This window comes from Rhamphochromis sp. 'chilingali', assembly GCF_963969265.1.
Source record: "Rhamphochromis sp. 'chilingali' genome assembly, chromosome: 1".
NCBI lineage: Eukaryota > Metazoa > Chordata > Actinopteri > Cichliformes > Cichlidae > Rhamphochromis > Rhamphochromis sp. 'chilingali'.
This window is the reverse complement of record NC_137929.1, coordinates 13,666,242-13,687,216: the sequence shown is the minus strand read 5'-3', so window position 1 is coordinate 13,687,216 and position 20,975 is coordinate 13,666,242. Positions and strand designations below refer to the sequence as shown.

General features: G+C 41.8%; 1 protein-coding gene and 1 long non-coding RNA gene across 2 annotated transcripts in view; both read left to right on the top strand.

The window, feature by feature from the left end:
- Positions 1-20,975, top strand: part of LOC308393807 (uncharacterized protein) — an 810,936-nt gene that overhangs the window by 494,837 nt on the left and 295,124 nt on the right. The window lies entirely within an intron of this gene.
- LOC308394665 lies at positions 544-2,673 on the top strand. The gene is made up of 3 exons (XR_013971273.1): positions 544-1,310; positions 1,402-1,476; positions 1,628-2,673. It is a non-coding gene; the product is annotated as an uncharacterized lncRNA (long non-coding RNA).

The following is a 20,975-nucleotide window of genomic DNA, read 5'->3' as shown; positions in this document are numbered from 1 at the left end:
TCAATTTTAGCAGCAGCCATTGTGACACTGATGATAAAACTTGTGTAAAAGTGCGAAGCTGTAAAAAAGTAATTATAAAAAAGCGTTTTTGTAGCTGAATGTTACTGGATAGCTGTTTCATCTGTAACACATCAAAATAACCTGCTAAGGTTTAATAGGCTATAAGGAACACACTCACTTCCTGAGCCCTGGGCAATAAGAGACGTTTTGTGTTTTATGATTTATTGATATGTTTGATCCTTTCTGACCTGCGTTAATGAAGCAGTCATTAGAGCACCATGTCCGCTAGAATAGTTCTGTAGTTTGATGCTTGAGTCGTTGCAGACTTGTTGAAACTCCCTCACCCGTCAAAGCAGCGTCTTTGTTATTCGCGTCCAGCAGATGGCAGTGTTTCACTGTCTGACGGCTGTCTGAAGCTTCGGCTGGATTATCCGTTTTCATGTTTGATTAGAGGTTTGTGTGTGTGTGTGTGTGTGGGTTTTTAGCCACGAGTTGTCCACGATAAAGCATATTGAATGGCCTGTCTAATATTGTTAGAATTCTCCTTTGGGTTAGTTTCATTACTCAATCGGGACATTTATTTGGAAAAAGAAAAAAAGAGGGAAAAAAAGAAAAAAAAAAGAAAAGAATTAAAAATAAATAAATCCTCATAGTTTACATTTACAAATATCAATACTGAATGTTACGTCCCTCTGCAGCTTCTAATCGTCTCAGTGTTTTCAGCTGGTGCTAATTGGCCACACCTAGTCAGGTGTGGATAAAAGCATACCTGAGGCAAGCTTCCCGGCAGTGCACTAGTCTTTGCCTTGGTGGCACCAGCCATTTTAGCCAACCTGGTTTTCCATTTTAGGATGAAACCTCTTCTCACCCACACTCTGCTATTCATCTCTGTTTTTATGTTGCGGCTTTTGAGCCGGGTCGTAACATGAGTATAATCACACTGGAAGTACCAGCATCAGGAATGTGGCTTCTTCTTTTTGGATCTATAATATTTAGTCTGGTTAGTTATTGTTACTGTAACCAGTGCAAAATCTGCTCTGATGACTCAACGTTAATGTTTGAGCCCCTGAGCGCTAAAAGAAGTGTTTTGTAAAGTATTAAAACTACCTTTAATGGAAGGAAAAACGGATCACTGCTTCCTATAAGAGTTGGTTTTCTCTGTGTGTGTAGTCACTCTGTGCCTGGTGGACTTGGCTGGCAGTGAGCGAATGGTGAAGAGCCAGTCTCAGGGTGACCGTTTCAAAGAGATGACCGCCATCAACAGCTCACTGTCCAACCTGGGCGTCGTTATCGCCGCTCTGGCCAAAAAGGTCTGCAGCTGCAGTTTCTGTAGTCTTAAATGTCACACCTGCTTTCTTTACATTTACAGTATTAATGATTTTTTTGGCCTTTGTGTTCCAGGAGACTTACGTAGCTTACAGGAACTCGAAGCTCACGTACCTCCTTCAGGGATGTTTGGGGGGGAAACGGCAAAACGTGAGTTTGTTGACATCACAAATCTTTATAATGACGACACATAAAACTGAAGGAATTTATCCCCAAAAAATATTTAACAGCGTTTGATCTCATCACTTCAGATTGTGACTGTTTATTCTTTGGCACTAATTTTGGATGTCTTTATTTGCAGCTTGATGTTTGTTAACATTGCTCCGGAGCCCGACAGCTTTGGGGAAACTCTGAACTCATTGAGGTTTGCCAGCAAGGTCAGTGCAGTCTTGTTTCCAGTGTTCATTGGACAGAGTACATTAATGATGTCCTTACATCAGCTGTTTATGGTAAACCAAAGCCATACTCCATATCCATTTTAATACCTTGGTGTGTAATTCATACTCACATTTTGTCTGAAGAGTAGGGATGTTCCTGGCGTCTTATTTACTAGTCGACTAATCGAGGGGGAAATAATTAGACTAACCAACTAATGTAAAACTAAGGAACATTCAGATATTGAGTTGATTTTCAGAACTGATTAATAGAAACTGTCAAACTAGACGCAGAGGTATCTTAAACCATTTATCACATTCTGTTAAATACAAATGAAAATGCATTACTACAAAAGATGTTCTATTAAAATATGACAATCATTTGAGAATCTAAAAGTACGTCTAAGTGTGGCGAGAATGATTCAGGTAATACATTATACAGCCGTTTTCTAGTCAGGTTGTGGGGGCAGCAGGAAGGACTACTCCTGACCACAGCTGATAGATGTAAACTGGCTAGCATGACCAAGGATGCTGGGGCCTCCTACTGGTAGGACGTGCCCAGCTGGAACAGCCTCCTGGCCAAGGTGGCTGTCACCTTTTGATGTGAAGGAGTAGTGACTCTACTCTGAGCCCCTCCCCCATTGACTTAACTGCTCTCCTAAAGGAGAGGTTTTCCACCTCTCAGGAAACTAATTTCCTCTGCGTGTATCTGCGATCTCAGTGTTAACAAGAAGATCAGGGTAGATTAATAGATTTATGGCGTTTCTCAACAACAGTGCACCATCTGGTGGTAGATCGCTGCCTAACATTTAGAACACAATGTACCAGCATTGGGCATCAATTAAAATGTTAACAATTAGATTGAACGACTGGTAAGTCTGATACAGACTAGTGACAATTAGTCGACTAGTCACATAAATCCCTGATAGAGCCCACAGAAGTGGCCTGCACCATGTGCGTGGCTTGCTTTGCAGTTTAAAACCCTCAGTAGGACCTACAGCCATTTTTCATCCCCAGCGTTTTTTAATATTAGGCCATTTTCACTGTGTTGAATAGAATATAGCCAAACCTTCCGACCCTTTTTTTTTTTTTTTCTTTAGAATTGCAGTCTCCATTTATTAGATTAGCTTAAAGTGGCTAAGCTACAAACCGCCATCCACATGAGGTCCTAGAGCCATAAATCGCCCCATTGAAACCCATTATAAACGCTATTTTTCACTGCAGAATTATTACCATTAACGTATGGGTGATGGGTTCTGTTTCGGTTCCGTGTTGGACAAGGGGCCTTAGAATTGTAATTTTTTTATTTGGCCACCGGGTGGCGCCCTTGTTCCGCATGTGACGCCTGCTGGAACATAGACCTTTTCCAGCGGGCTGCTCGAGACATACACCCGGGAAAGGCAGACTCATTCCCCGAGTGCAGCAGCAGCTTGGCCCGCTGCTCGTTCGGGACCATTTTCTGCCCTTAGGGCTGTTAGAGGGTGCATTTTGACCTTTATATTTAAAAATAAATAAAATAAAGGTCTCTCTGCCTAAAAGAAAAAAAATTTGTGTCTGTCTCATTCTAAGTTTAGATAAAAGCCTTCCCTCTTTGAAGTACACCCTGCAATGCAAACAAATCTAACATGAAAACAAGAATAAAAAACAAATTAGACTTTATTTTGTCGCCAACCTCAGCTTGTTTATGCAGGTGCAGGCAGGAGAGGTTATAAGAATAAGCCGTAGCGCGGGAGTAGGCATTTTCACGATGGCACGGTACCGAGGAAGTAGTGGACATCCTGATGCGCTCTGACAGCGAGGATCTCTCCTCTTCATCTGCCGAGAGTGACTCTGATTCCGGGGGTGACACGGATGATTCGTCTCTCGACACTGATCACCAGGAGTCGTCCTCTGATTTTTCTTCTGAAGCTGAGAACGAGGGGAGGACGCCGGAGGAAGCAGCGGCGTGGACCTCCAAAGATGGGAAGAAATGGTCCGCAACAAACGCCGAGACGCTGCGCTACGTCGCAGCACCCACGGGGCTTATTCCGGGACCGACCCACTACGCCGTAGCCCGAATTACGGACCCACTCTCCAGCTTCAGGTTGTACATAACTGATGGGATTATACAGCATATAGTTGCAATGACAAACCTTCAGGGCAGACGCTACATCTCATTCTGGAGAGATTTAGATAGCAATGAAATGCTCGCTTATGTGGGGCTGCTAATTTTGTCCGGTGTATACCGGTCAAAGCACGAGGCCATCGCCAGCCTTTGGAGTGAGAAAACGGGAAGGAAGATTTTCCGTGCCTCAGTGGCTGAGAAAAGATTTTGTCACATAACCAGAGCGCTCCGATTTGATGACAAACTCACCCGACCTGCACGACGTGCGGACAAATTGGCTCCCATTCGGCAGATATGGGACATGTGGGCACACCGCCTGGGGATGTTGTTTAGTCCAGACCGGGACCTTACGGTGGATGAGCAGCTGCTACCGTTCAAGGGAAGGTGCAGTTTCCGCCAGTATATCCCCAAAAAGCCTGCGAAATGCGGCATAAAGGTCTGGGCAGCATGCGATGTCAAGACATCATACGCCTGGCGGCTGCAGGTTTACACCGGGAGAGCAGCGGGCGAACCGGCCGAGGTAAACCAGGGGATGAGGGTCGTCCAGCAGATGACTGACGGGCTCCATGGGCATGTCGTCACAGTCGACAATTTTTTTTCACCTCATCTGAACTGGCAGAGGAACTCCTCGAAAATAAAATGGCTCTGGTCGGCACAATCCGCCAGAACAAAAAAGGAATCCCACCCGTTTTGCGCCAGATGAGAGGGAGAGCCGTCTACTCCTCGATCTTTGCCTTTTCAGCGAAACAGACCCTAGTGTCGTACATTCCCCGACGGGGCAGGAATGTGCTTTTATTGAGCACGAAACATCGCAGGCCGGAGGTCAGCGATGACGAGAGAAAAAAGCCAGCGATCATCACAGACTACAATCGATGCAAAGGAGGTGTCGACAACCTTGATAAGGTGGGTGTCATTACGCATCAGTTACGCACACCTTTATTCATTTTTCTTCATATATTCTTGTGAAAAATATACAGAGGTTTTATGTTGTTGTTTTTTTTTTTTGTTATGTTTATTTTTTGTTAGGTTGTCGGCACCTACTCCTGCAGGAGACGGACCAATCGATGGCCAATGGCCCTTTTTCATCACATCATAGATGTCTCCCTCTACAACGCCTTCATGCTGTGGACCTCCGTGGATCAGGCCTGGCATCAGCAGAAACCACACAGGAGGAGGATGTTCATTGAAGAGGTGGGAGAAGGCCTGATCACACCCCATTTGTCACAAAGACAGCGTCTTCCCCGCTCATCAGCCGCTGCTGAGTTAGTAAGAGATGCGCAGGATGGTGCTGCTGCAGGCCCCTCTGGAGTGACAAATCCCAAGGGCAGGAAGCTCTGTGAGCTCTGTGTTGGGAAAAGGAGGCGAGTGGGAAACACATGCAGCAAATGTGGAAAATTCAGCTGCCGAGCCCACAGCAAATTTGTCTGCAGCCACTGCTCTACCTGAGCAAGACATTTACCCCCCAGCCACACACACGCCCCCCACCCTCTCACTGCTTTCTCACTTTCTCACACTCTCTTTCTCTCTCATACATTTCCCCATTCCCAACAACAATATACATAATTACATTTACCATATACATGTTCTTGTTCATTGTTGAAAAATAAATGTTTATTTGGTTCAAACTGATCTTGTATTTTTATTTACATAATGCTTTTTATTTGATTTTAGATGGCAACAAGGTAATATGCATTTATTGGGGCAAGAGTGAAAAACGTTCTCCTGCAAAAAAAACTAACGGCCGATCAAAATGAAGGTCAGTAGTAATTTTTAGACCATCCAAAGGCCTAATTAAAAGTACAATAAAATATAACTTTCAAATGTATTTTATGGAAAATATTTAATTTTTTCATTTTTTTTGCCAAAAAAGGCAGTGTGCTCATGTGACAAAACCGGGATATAAAAGGTTAAAATCGCGAAATATAATTAAAACTTTATATGAATATTTCAAGGAGAAGTAGGTCTAAAATATTGGCTAATTTAAAGTGGAAAAATATTAATGTATAATCTTTTTATAGCACTTTTTATGGCGTGGTCGATTTTTGGCTCTAGGTCTTCATAAGGGGAACTTTTTTTTTTTTTTTTTTTTTTTAGGACTTACCAAGGGTTAACCATCAAAACACTTGTCTGCAGTGGAATTTCTTTGAGCTAATCGATTCATTTCATCTTCTAATTAATGTGGAAAATGGTGGCAAAGGTGGATGAAATGAGTGATTCCTAGAGTTACATTTTATTGCCTTTTTTCTTTCCTTTTCTTAAAGTTATGAAGGCATCTTGGATGCCATTTCAGTGAGTGGGGGTTAATGCCCCACACTCTTTTCTGTCACTGCTTTGAATGCACAGACTGGTCTTAATGTTGATCTTTGTGATTTTCAGTGTTACGACCCGGCTCAAAAGCCGCAACATAAAAACAGAGATGAATAGCAGAGTGTGGGTGAGAAGAGGTTTCATCCTAAAATGGAAAACCAGGTCGGCTCAAATGTTCTGTGAGTCATAGGAGTCTACTAACATTTCCATGATAGAACAAGGCTGCAACCTTTGTACACTATATAAGGCAAAGAACTAATTAGCCTCATTTTGTTTTCATTCTGAGGCTTGTTTTTTTTAGCACATACAAACAACTCTTCTTATGAGAATATTAGGACGCGTCTTGTATATATGATCGGCTCGCACATGGCCCGAAGATTGGTTTACCTTCTGCCATGTTGAGGCCAAAAACCCTGAGGACAGAAAAAAACAAAAAAAACCCAAATGGTAGGTTGTCTCTGTGTGAGAGACGTTGGCATTATACCCGATATTTTTTTTAAAAATGCAATGTGTGGATTTCTTTTACAGACAACATCTGCCATGTTGTGGACCGCTCAGAGTCTCCCCCTCCAGCACTGCTAATCCAGATGTTGGGTCTGTTTCCACAAGCCCCGCGAATTCTAGAGACTTATTCATCATGAAGAAAACAAGACAGTCGATCGATCGATTATTTGCGCAAGGGAGGCCACCATGAAAATGACCTCCAGATCCTCCTCCTCCTGCTGCCTTTATTGAGAGACCGTTCACACAAAACACGTCAGAACAAAGCCACGCCCAGACAAGGCATTGTATGTATATGTGTGAACTTCTGTAAGTGTGTGTGTGTGTGTGTGTGTGTGTGTGTGTGTGTGTCAGACCTCCTGCTGACCAAAGGGTCATAAACGCAGGAAGGTTACATCAAAAGAAGCACAAGGATGTGTCTGTGATAAAAGACTACAGCCCCCCACCTTGATCCTCGAGAATCTGGGGGGAAGGACAGTGGAATTTCTTTCATCAGAGTTAAAACAATGTACAAATGGTAAACATAAAAATGACAAACATTTAACAATTCACTCTAACACCAGACCCCACCGACTCCGCCCCCCTCTCTCCAGGATGCTCACAGGACTCTGCAGGATCACACCCGTCTGAGGAAACGGAACTCAACATTAAACTCGCAACCTTCCACCTGCTGTCGACGGCACTGAATGAGTATGTGCAGGAGATATGTTATGGATGCCAATCCGGTCACCCCAGCCAGTTACAACACAGTTGCCTGTTTGAGCTGCCTGTGTTTTTCTTCGAGACCTGCTATGATGAGGTGATGGAAAAGCTCCGGACGCCCCGATTCATCCCGGCCATCCGTCTGTTTGTTTGCTCATACAGTGTCAGTGAGGCTGAAGCACAAATCATCAGCACTGCAGAGCGTCTTCTGTGTGAACTGAGATCAGTGCCGCACATTGTTTGCACCACTGATGAGAATGTCGGATACCTGCTAAATACCAATCATCACACCCGCGGAGTTAAATCAGCGCTGCTCCACATGATTGGAAACTACTGGTCTGGGAGACACAAGATTTAATGCACATCTGTTATAAAAACCTTACTGTGCACTACACAGAAAATGAAATAAAAACGTATGCTAACACTTTTTTCTGGTCATTTGTGTTTGTGTTTGGTCAAAGTGATTATGGAAAACACGCTGAGAAAAATATATCACAACCCTGCACACCCAGGGGGTTTAGGAAGTGTAAAGAAGCTCCGTATCGCTGTCAGTGAGGCAACAGGCTTAAAGCCGTCATTACCTGACGTGGAGCGTTTTTAAAAGGAGATGACACATATACTCTTCATAAACCTGCAAGGATAGAGGACACAGAAATGCAAGGATACAGAAATGCAAGGATACAGAAATAGAGTTTTGGTTAACGGGATTGACAAACAGTTTCAAGCTGATTTGGTTGACATGCGTGAATATTCTGCGGATGATGATAATGTTAGGTACTTATTGACATGCATAGATGTGTTTTCTAAGTATGCATGGGTTAGGTGCCTTGAAACCAAGACAGGACAGGTTGTTGCTGAGGCTTTTGGTGATATTCTGAGAGAGGGCCGTGTGCCTGAAAAACTCCAAACAGATTTAGGGAAGGAATTTTATAATAAACATTTAAAAAACTAATGGAGCAGCATAACTTCACACATTTTTCAACCTTTAGTGAAATGAAATCATGTGTGGTAGAGCGTTTTAACCGCACATTAAAGGGGAAAATGTGGAAATACTTAACATCAGTTAACTCGCCAAGATATGTTAATGTGATCCAAGATCTTGTACAGTCCTATAACCTGTCTTATCACAGCTCTATCAAAATGACCCCACCGAGGTGTGCAAAGATAATGAGAAAGCAGTCTTTAACACCCTGTACAAAATGAAACCCCAAAAACCGGTGACTTTTAAATTTAATGTGGGCGATACAGAGAGAATATCTAAACTACGAGGCATATTCTGAAAGGGTTACCATCAGACCTACACAGACGAGTACTTTACCATAAAGGAGCGTTTAGGAAGAGACCCTCCCGTATACAAACTGGAGGATCTCACAGGAGCTGCAGTGAAAGGTGTAATTTATGAATACACAGCAGGTGACTATTGACAAAAACAAAAGGTTTCAAATAGAGAAAATACTTGGCAGAAAAAAGAGGACCGAAAAAAGTTAGCGCTGGTCAAATGGCTCGGTTGGCCTTCTCATTTGAAAATCATGGATCCCTGAAAAAGACATCGTTGAAGTGTGATTAACAGAGACGCCGCAGCTCTGCATACTTTCATTCTGCACTAGACAAAGACTGATAAAGGAAGGAAGGAATGGATAAAACGAACAACAACAACGCAGGCTTTTATGTGAGCCTCTTCTCGAATGCTTCAGCACATGTTTATCCAGGCAATAAGAAATCTAATTTTAGAACAAAGCTAGCAAAACCTGTTGTTTTAAATGAACCGTATGAGGTCGGTGTTATAGAATTTCAATACCCAAGACTATGGTTGTCTTTTCCACAATCAGATTCGTGAGTGGAAATTTATGATCCAGTCAAAGATGGAGCATTGTCCATAACCGTGATTGAGCTGTCTGTGGGGCATTATGCATCTGTGGCGCAGATAATAAAACATTAAAACATAACACCGACATTAAAACACAATACAGTGAAGTTAGTAACTATGTTAGTGTTATGGGCCCTAGGGGCACAGTTCTCACATTTAGAGGGAGACTGGCAGGAATCTTAGGATTCAAATCAGAAGACCCGTTTGTACTTCATTATAAAAACACATACGCATCACATCCTGCAGACGTATACGGCGGAAAATAGAACATTTTTATTTATGCAGATATCGTTGATTACCAGCTTGTGGGTGACGCCCATGCGCGGCTATTAAGAGCAATAAATATAACAGACGATGACCGTCGGGGAGCCATTCTTCAATTTGACAGCCCACACTACACACCAGTCTCGAAATCCTTAATCGATGACATAGAAATTGATTTGAAAGACGACCAAAATCAACACATACCCTTTTTATACAGGAAGGTGTTTGTCAAGTTCAACTTCCAACCCATAAGACACCATTTTTAAAAAATAAGGATGTCTGTCTACAACACAGATGAAGCAAAATCTGTAAGATATTATTTAAATCAGGCTGGTGGAGAATTGAATGGTTATATTGGGACCAGCACGCAATGTGGCGCAGGTCTGGGAGGTTTGTTCAGCAGCCTGTTTAGAATTGCTGTACCGTTGTTTAAAAAAAAGGAGTCAGCATAGTCAAACCCCACCTAAAAACAGCAGCATCAGGCATAGTGTCTGATGTGATATCCAACATAACCAAGCCAACATCTACTGAGCAGGATGGCAACAGCTTGTATGTGTATACACCCAAACCTTCTAAGACCCCTCCCACTGCACGCATGCGTGATACGCCGCCGCCTAAAAAGCGTAAAACGACAAAACCTGCCAGGAAAGCCACCAAACGGAGACAACCACGCGGAGTGAAAAGACCCAGAACCAGTCGTTCAAAAACTACAGCATGTGACATCTTCTAAATGGCTCTGTTACACAACCAATCAGAGAATGTCTAAAAACAGAGCTCAATCTTTTTACTGTCCCATGCACACAAACGTCCATAGAGAAAACGACCTTTATTGAAATTCCACCAGTTTCTGCAATCACAGACGGAGGTCCAATCGAGTTTAAATCTCATCGTCCGGAGAGGATTACCTGGATCTAAACGATTCCTATATCTACACACGAGTAAGAATCACAGATGTTGACGGCACAAACTTAGGCAGGGATGATTATGTAACGGAGCGGAAAGGCTGATTTTATTTCCACAGTGTTTTGTGTTTTTTTGTTTTTTTTAAAGGAAGGAAACCTTCCTCAAAACGGGCAGAGCAGTGGAGCCGCCAAGGGAAAGCACACAATTTAAACTGTAAGATTAAAAATATAATTTATTATATTTAAATAGTTAAAAATGTAAAATGAATTAAAACAACCTTGGCCAAGGGGTAACACAGTAAAAATCAATAAAGCATAACATTAAAAGTCCTGTGGCCTGCGCCACGACCTAAAAGTCCCAGGGAGCTAAGAAATCCAGCAGGTGGTATTACCAAAGGAACCAGCGGAGTCCTCGCCTCCCTCTCGCACTCACGCCCTGATATGCCCGGGTGGGCAGAGCTCTCAACTCCGCCCGCCGCTTCTTTAAAACTGGAAATCGGCACAGCCGTCTCGTGGCTTCCGCTGGTGCTCTCTGCGCGCTGGTGCCTCTGCGCGCTGGTGCCTCTGCGCGCTGGTGCCTGCATTAGCCAACTAGCCGCCTTAGAAGAAGGGAAAACCCGGCGGCGTCTCGCCGCCCTATCGATGTTTCTGTTCCGGTTGCCACCGCTTTCCTGTGGTACACCAACCGGCACCAGCCCGTCTGGGCTTGTGGCACCGCCACCGCCTGATACCGTTCACTCTCTCAGTCCTCACTCCACCATCAATCTCCTCTCTCTCGTCTCCCATCACTCTTATTGGCCCCCGGGACCTCACAGGTGTGTCGGGTTCATAATCAAGGAGGGGCGGAGACTTTCCAGGACAAGTCACCGATGAATACCATAAAACATGCAATAAAACCAAGAATAGAACACTATACAATATTAAAATATTAAAGAAAGTAAAAACAAAACCAAACATGCACAATAAAAATATCTTAGGTAACTTGTCCCTCTCCACCCCGTGACACAAACGTGGGACTTGTTAATTATCCAGGTTGCACCTTATTTAGTCAGGTAGATGTAAATTTGGGGGATCGCTTGATTAGCCAATCATCCAACACGTATCCATACAGAGGCATAATAGAATGTCTTATCAATTATAATAAGCAGACTTTAGACACACAGTTCAGCAGCGCTTTATTCTGTACAGACACAGCCTCGCACATGAATGATACATGTATAGAAGGGGAGAGCCAGGGTCTGGTGACCAGAGGTACTTATACAGCGAATAGCAGTATTGTTGAATTGATTGCTCCAGTACACGCAGACCTGTTTTTTCAAGAAAAATTATTACTTAATGGAATCGATCTGTCGCTGAAATTTGTGCGCTCTAAAGACGAATTTGCTCTCATGACTGGAGCTAACACCGCGTATAAAGTTAAAATCGTCTCTGCCAGCTTATTTGTGAAAAGAATCAGTGTCTCACCAAGTGTCAGGCTGGCACACGGCAAGGCTCTGCATCATACAAATGCAAAATATGCTGTAGACAGAGTTTCTTTAAAGACCTTCTCCACACCTGCTGGGGCAAGAATATCAACTAATTTATTTATGGGCAGGTTGCCTAAATTTGTCATCATCGCCTTCGTGGATAACGAAGCTTATCCTGGTTCTTTTACACGTAATCCATTTAATTTTAAAACTGTGATATAGAACTCATGTGTTTATACGCTGATGGACAGTCGTATCTGGCCAAACAATTCCTGTTTCAATCTGGAAGCTGATGAAGGACATTCAGGGAACGTATCATTAGTTCAAACAGGGAGCGTGAGGCTGGAAACCCGTTTCAGAAATCCGCTACCCCGAACAATGAACCTGGTGTGTTACTCTGTATTTGATTCAGTCATCCAAATATCTAATATGAGACAAGTGCTGCTGGACGACTACTAAACATTCAAAATGAATACAATAGAACTAACCAGCATTGTTAAAAGGATTAGTAACAGGGCTCATCTTCTAGGCGTCTTAGCATGTGACCAGCTGCCAACAAAGCCCATCAGATATCCATGCATGGGCATTGTGAATACAGATCCATCAGACTTACCTGGGAAGCACTGGTTGGCGTTCAATATCACAAAAGACAAGCAAGGGCACTTTTTTGACAGCTTCGGTAACTCACCTGATAAGTTTTCACCCGAGATAAAACTTTTTCTTTTAAAGACACCGCTCGGATATTGTATTCTGGGAGACAGGTTCAGAAGGACTTTTCGGTAACCTGCGGACAACACTGTGTGCTTTTTCTATATCATGTCCAAAAAGGAGCGTCTTATTCAAGAATAATTAATATGTACAGTGATAACCTTGTTTGTAACGATGCAATGGTTTGTCATTTTGTTAACAAAATAAGACCTGTTTCTGCATGTTTTGAAAATAACTTTGATTGTGTGCAGCGCGGATACTGATTCAAGTAACAAATAATAAAAGATAACAGAAGAGAATATCGTTTCATCTGGTATTTATTTTCACCTAATTGCTAAAAACATTATTTAGTAATAATAAAATCTTTAAACATCAGCATAGAGTTCAAAAAGTAGTAAAAAGGGGAAAACTGTCATCTGTTTAACTAAACAATATAGACATAAATAAGAAAAAAACACATAAGTAGTAGTGTATAAAAAGGGAAACAAATGCGAGGGTAAATGATCTTTTTTTCAAGAATAAGAAAAACAAACATAATCTTAAAATTCATTAAAAATCGATCCACCCGCTTCTACTCTGCCTTGATTTTTTATGTGTGGTAAATAAGCTTTGATCGCTCAGTGACCGCTTCTTGTGCAAACCATTTGTTTCCACACTCGGGTCGCCAGTGTCGCCTTTATATTGGCTAATAGTCCTCCTCACCTCAGCATTAGGAAAAGCAGACAGAGACTTTCTCCCTCACTATGTGTTAATAGACCTCTCTGCATTGAATCACACTTGTTATTAATCTCTGTCTCTCTTCCACAGCATGCCTCTTGTCCCATCTTCGTTCTCTCACCCCAACCACTCCTGGCAGATGGCCGCCCCTCACTGAGCCTGTTACTGCCGGCGCTTCCTCCCTGTTAAAAGGGAGTTTTTTTCCACTGTCGCCAATGTGCTTGCTCATAGGGGGTCATATGATTGTTGGGTTTTTCTCCTTGTGTATATTATTTTAGAGTCTACCTTACAAAGTAAAGCACCTTGAGCCGACTGTTGTTGTGATTTGGTGCTGTATCAATAAAACTGAAGTGAATTGAAATAACATAAAAGGACATAATGCTGCAGGTTGGCTTTCTTTCTTTTCTGATTCACCAGTTTGTATGCATCTTTTCACAGGAGTGACCTAAGGACGGCTGTAGCCTACCCTTATTTACTTATATAATGAACAACATATAGTGTAATGTGGTGTAAAATAGAGTGTTTTCTTTTAATTTAATGACATAAAGCAGGGATCAAATGTTTCCATGGTGACTGTTTTAGAATTGTGTATTTTTAAATCTGCATCAGACTTGAAAAAGAGCTCATCTGTGCAAGAAAAACCATCAAGTCAGGAGTATTTTCATATCTACATTTGATCTTACACAAGTTTTGAAGAGTTTTGGAAAGTTTCTCTTCCCCAACTGTGATAGAACAGCAGCGTTTTAATGGAAGCCAGTAAAGGGATCTACAAACCCATCAGGGTATGTGACACTTTTTGTTTTTACTGCATTTTTGAAGAATTTGATGTAGTTTTAAAAAGCTGACAAACTGAGAATCAATTTAAGTTACAATGAGTAATTTCTTATTTCTTTGACAGGTGCTGTTCAACACACCCATATATAACACAGCTGTGGAGATCTGCTGGTATCTACCAGGTGTTAAGGTTCAAAATTGAGGAGGGAGAGTACAAACTACTCTTGGTCCAGAAGCTCTTTGGTCAAACAATGATTTTAATGAACACACGTGTGGGAAGACACTCTGTACGCAGACAGCCAGTAGTCCTCGACTTAATCAAAGCATGAACAGATATTTTATAGCATCAGGGTTTGTTTACTGACGCCCCTTCATGCGTCACCGGTACATTTTATACATAGATCAGATCAACATCATCATGACTTTTCACCCAGAAAATCATCTTCTATTTTCATGGCTTGGTACTTTCCGTTCTTATCTTAAAATGAATTGTTCCTCTTTCTTGCCGAGACAACAAGGACGGTTCCTCTAAATAAATTTAACTAATGTGTGTGTATGTGTTGACCTCACATGCTCTTTGTGTCACCTCTTCACCTACTGTCTGTCTCGTCCTCAAATGCTCCTCAAAATAACCTGCACTTAGACTCTGCTTTCGGTTTCAGTTCTGCAAAAGGCACACTCTGCAAACCTGCAACTTCCTGTCAGCCTGCAACTTAGTCTTTCTGAAAGACACACACTGTTCAACCTCTGAATGCAATATAAACTCCAGATTATATTATTAATGCAATGGTAATAATGACAATTATTTAACAATAGCAGTAAAATAATTTCCCTGCTCCACACTCCCTCTCTCGACCTCTGGAACACCAGAGGTCGCAATACATTGTGTCCTCGCTCAGACCCTCTCTGGTGGTCTCGGACCTCGAGATCTCCAGGATCCTCGTCCCTCCTGTGGTCGCCGAGATCTTCTGCAAAGGAAACAAAACACCTTTTCCTGCACCTCCCTAACCTATCCTATCTGGGACTCTTTAATCAAAAGCCTGATCCTAATTATCTTCTTAACTTATTGACTTATATGTATATTCTTCAACGTTACTCATCACCTTAAAACTCTTTAAGCCCTGCTTTCACGTCCGGTTGCTCGCTCTATTTTCCCTTATCTGATCATCAACATCTTGTGCACAAATTGTCGCTGCTGCAAGTTCCTCCACTCTAAAAGATCCAAAAGAAAACACCCATTCTAATCAATTAAGTTTAAGCATATAAGCAATTACTCCTGTATACATTTCATCATAGCTAAATGCTGCCTTGAAACAACTCCTGTGTGTTAACACTAACTTCATTTTAACCTCACATTTCCTATGTTATCACCTGTTTTTGGTATAGCCTTTTTATTTCATTTTGCTCCTTTCAATGTAACCATACCTTCTAATTCTAGTTTATCAGACTTAACCAAAATATATGCTTTCCTTCCTCTTTGGTCCTTCTTTAAGTTCAGTTAAAAGCTAAATGAATTTGAGGCCTTTTGCCTGGAATCAATACTGTCATGTGTGTTCCTTAACTCTGTGTCTGTAAGCGTGTGCAATCCTTCATGAACTCATATTATCCTCACAGTAGATTGGCTAATCATAGCGCTAGCCAAAGGCTCGTGACCCTCCAGAGACAAATTTGAGCCACAACTCCTTTAAAAGCACAAAATGCAATATGTATGAAAATCATTTCTATTTACAAGCTCTCCCCTTTATCCTAAAGATAAACCTATGTAATATCTGTATGTGTACGCCTACATTATAACCACTTCTTCTAAAGATCAAAAAGAAATCAAAGCTGTTCTACTCCTTCAACCCTCACTAATTTTCCCCCTAAGACTTATTCACAGCTTTGAAAAACCGGCATTGTATCTTCTAAACAGGATTCAGTTCTGTCATGGTCCTGGGCCATGTTGGCCCAGTATTCTTGGTTCCTTGTATTTTCGCTCCTTATTTAGGCCAGGTTTTCTGAGGTGTCCTGTTGTGGTGTTCCCTAAGTGTTTTTTCCCTTTGTGACTCTTACCCCCTTGTGCCCCTCCGTGTATTTATGAGCTCTCGTCTCTCTTTGTGTTTATTCCATGTTTTCCCCCAGCCTGTTATGTCTGTGTTCTCCCCGTGCTTTCTCTCCTCCTGTCTGAACCTCTGTGTACTTCCTGTTTTACTTTGACAGTCCCTCGTCAGTATGCGTAATGTTGTGTTCACTCCTGCCCTGTCTCGTCATGTTTATCAGTGTCACCTGTGTTCCCCACCTGTGTGTAATCTCCCTGTGTTCTCTGTGTGTATTTCCCCGGACCTCCCTGCATCCTCGTTTCTGGTTTGTGTTATTAGCTTACCCAGTTTTCCGGTTTCTTGTTTTTCCACCAGTGCTGTTTTATGCCCACCGTTGTAAATAAATATTCACCTGCACCAGAGCTGCCGCCTTTTGGGTCCTTTTCTACAACTCCACACGGCTTGGCCCGCAAACCGTGACAAGTTCACTTTAATCCTTTAACCTTAACTTAAAAATAACAGTTTCAGTTTTACCATATCCAAATGATCAAAAACCCAAAAGGTCCTGAAATGATCCTAAATTATTAAACAATTAAATTATTAAACCCTAAACCCCCCTTTATCTTGATACATTTCATGTGTCAAGATACTATACAAAACTTAAAAATGCTAAGTTTTCCCCACTCATGATCCAATCTATGTCATAAAAATAAACTTAAAACAGAACAGTTATCAGTCATGTGTTTCTTCAATTAATGATAACTGAGTTTCATCAAAAATATTTCCCCTTTAGCATTTGGCATTCTCCCAACAATATACTATAATCCCATAATCTAACCCCAGTCAACAAAACAAAACAGAAATTTTCTCTGGTAAAAGCAAATTGTTTGTCCACATTTATTCATCCAATCCAGCACACTTCGGATAAAATCAACAGGCCTGTGCCTACCTCTTTTTAAAGGCGCCTGTCCCCTCAGTTTGGTTGCCGGGTCACGCCTGCCTGTCTGACCACAACGGACCATACATCACCGTCTACACCTCCAATCCTCCCTCCTCAACCACCGGACGAAGCCCCCAAATGTTAAGGTTCAAAATTGAGGAGGGAGAGTACAAACTACTCTTGGTCCAGAAGCTCTTTGGTCAAACAATGATTTTAATGAACACACGTGTGGGAAGACACTCTGTACGCAGACAGCCAGTAGTCCTCGACTTAATCAAAGCATGAACAGATATTTTATAGCATCAGGGTTTGTTTACTGACGCCCCTTCATGCGTCACCGGTACATTTTATACATAGATCAGATCAACATCATCATGACTTTTCACCCAGAAAATCATCTTCTATTTTCATGGCTTGGTACTTTCCGTTCTTATCTTAAAATGAATTGTTCCTCTTTCTTGCCGAGACAACAAGGACGGTTCCTCTAAATAAATTTAACTAATGTGTGTGTATGTGTTGACCTCACATGCTCTTTGTGTCACCTCTTCACCTACTGTCTGTCTCGTCCTCAAATGCTCCTCAAAATAACCTGCACTTAGACTCTGCTTTCGGTTTCAGTTCTGCAAAAGGCACACTCTGCAAACCTGCAACTTCCTGTCAGCCTGCAACTTAGTCTTTCCGAAAGACACACACTGTTCAACCTCTGAATGCAATATAAACTCCAGATTATATTATTAATGCAATGGTAATAATGACAATTATTTAACAATAGCAGTAAAATAATTTCAGGGCTCAGGTAAGACCCAGATCCATCCAAACCAAAACTGAGATAAAATGTCAGGTGATTTCTAAAGACCTGGGACTGATGCTGATTAAATGTCTCCTTTTATTTTTAGATTGCAATGATGATGGAATTCCTCAGACTTCAGAAGGAAAACCAAATACCATCAAGCCTCACTGCAGAAGATATGGGAGATCTTTTGGTGGAGAGGAGCAAAGAGACAGTCAGAGAGCAGTGAGTTACTGTGACACCTACAGACCATCCACCTCACACCTGAAACTGTTTGTGCTGAAGTGTAAATGCTGAGAGAAAACCTCTCTTTTGTTTTCTTTTGAAGACTTTGGGAGTTTGAATTGGAGGGTTTGGAAGAAACAGAAGCCAAACCTCTTCTGAAACTGGTAAGACTAGAAAACTCACAAGAGTTTTAGTCATTTGGAGATCTTTTTTTTTTTTTTTTTACTACAATCACATAACCTCTCAACAAAACTGCAATGTAAACATGCTTTCTGTTTCAGGTGTGGGCAGTGAACACAATAAATAAAATGAGGGACATCGAGTTTCAAGCCCGGATGCTGCTGGAATTTCCAGAGGCCATACCTCCTAAATTTCAGTGAGTCACCTCTGACATAAAATCATTAACAGTCCAGCTACAGTATTTCAAAATTTCTGTTATTTTTTTAAATAGGTGTAAAAGATCATTCTTATAACTTTATTCTGCAGAACACCTAAGCTCCTCAGCAATGTCAGGAAGTACATTGACCTCCTTAAAGAGAGGCAGCAGGACGCACAAACCTCCAAACTGTTCACTGCAACAGACGTGGTGATAGAGGTGGTTCCCCGTGTCCTGCATGGCTTCTGGAAGCTTCCTTCTTACCCCCTACTGAACATGTCCTCCCAAAAATTGAGCATCCTCTCCACCAGTGTGACAAAGGCCACTTTGGATCGAGTGTCCAAATCTCTCCTAACAACGGAAAACCAGGCCATCTTCTCAAGGTCCATCAGAGATGACATGGTGCAAAGTATCCTGTCTGAAGTCAGAGAGAAATATTCAGAAAAGATTCTGCTGAGCCACATTGCAAACTTTGCACCAGGACTACTCAGGGCAATTTCTGATGTAGCAAAGACGAGCATATGCCAGATCTTCCAGCCCCCTTGTGAAAGTCCAGTAGTGTCTGATGTTCTTCCAACTAAAGAACCTCATCCTGAAGGTCTGCTGAAGTCAGATGTTCTTCCCACTTCCCAACCTCCAGTTGAAAGTTCACGAATTGCTGATATTTTTTCCACTCACGAACCTCCTTCCAAAAGTTCAACAAAGGCTGATGTTCTTCCAGCTAAAGAATCTGCTCATGAAAATCTGCTGAAGTCAGATGTTGTTCCTACTAAAGAACCAAAAGGACCTGATCGTGAACGTGTTCTGAAGTCAGATATTCTCCCTACTAAAGAACCACAAGAACCTGCTTGTGAAAGTGTTCTGAAGTCAGGTGTTCTTCCTACTAAAGAACCACACGAACCTGCTCCTGAACGTGTTCTAAAGTCAGATGTTCTTCTTACTTCCGAACCTCCTTTTGAAAGTTCAACAAAGGCTGATGTTCTTCCGACTAAAGAGCCTGCTTGTAAAAATCTGCTGAAGCCAGATGTTGTTCCTCCTAAAGAACCTCAAGAACCTGCTTGGGAAAGTGTTCTGAAGTCAGATGTTCTTCCTACTTCCGAACCTCTTTTTGAAAGTTCATCAAAGGCTGATGTTCTTCCTACTAAAGAGCCTGCTTCTGAAAGTCTGGCAACGTCTGGTGATCTTCCTAGTGAGGAACTCCCTTCTGTATGTCTATCCATGTCTGAGCCAGTTGTCTCTTTTACTAATAATTCAGAGAAGTCTGACAACATTAAAATCAAGGAGAAAAAGGAGAAAAAGAAGAAAAAAAAGGGCTTCTGCCAAAAATTCAGAGCCCTGTTCTGTTGTTGCTTCAGACCCCAAGAAACTGACTGATTTTGAGAATCCAATCTGTTTGTTCCAACTCTACAAAATCAAATAAAATGATTAATCAATATTTTTTCCATGAGTCTGCATCTATGATTAAAGAATATTTTTCCTTCAGATGTTTATAAGGGTTCTCAAAATACCTCCACAAGTCCAACAATTGTTAACATATTAGTGTTGTTATCTTTAAGAGAATCTGAACTTATTCTTACTCTTAACATATCAACAGCAGTAACTGAAACCTGGAAATGAAAAAAAAGTTACCAACAATTATTAACATTGCTTCACATCTTTGTTTAGTAATGGCCCAGATACACATTGGCACATAGCAGGACCTCAGTGTTTATGAGTATTCTTCCGGACTTAGGAATATTAATAAAAGGAGCATCTACATGCCACAAAGCTGATGAGAACCACACGTCTTCCAACATCCTCAGATTTGTGTTTTACAATTAAGAGGAACTTTGCATAATGTTTGTATGCTCAAATCCTCAAAGGTCTATTATTTTTCATAGTTTGTCCTTTCAACCAAAGTTAAAAACTTCTGCGGACATCAGCAGTTTATTCTTTTGCAATCAAACTCTTAAAATTAGAACATTTCCACCAAACCTGGGTGGGTGCTGGAGCTCCAGGAAGGAAAACTCAGAAGAGGAGGAAAAACAGTCCAAAGAAACAGTTCAGGAGGCCAACCGCATGGCCATCAACTGAGACAATTCAGTTCAGGAGGCGTTTCTCCCATTGAAAATGCTACGTCCAGGTGAACAGAATCACCCTTTTGGGATTTCTACCACGTATTTATCACTAGATTTACTAAACCTGCGCAAATTTGCGTAACTTCCCTAAACCCAACACCCCCTAGAATTACTGGCTTTTTTATTTTCTGGTGCAAGTCCCGAGGTGTTAATCACCCCTGCTGAGATTTCCACAGGTCGTCAGCTCATTTCTCCTCCAGCTTTTGTTGTGCAAACCACCCATTATCCTTGAGGCCTGGCACATTTGCATTTGCTCACTCAGAGTTGCTCAGATCCAAGTCAGGCCAAACCTCTGTGTTACGACTTTCAGAAATGCCTGCCGTATCTATACAAAATATCCCACACATTGACTGACCTGCAAATATAAAAGACACACATTCACACCTTCCTTGAGTCTCAGCACAGATCTTCCATTGTTCCATTGTCACTGTGTATGTGAGGGAGTGGCATTGCTTGACTACAGCACAGTGCTGTGCATAAAAGCAGACCGACCCAGA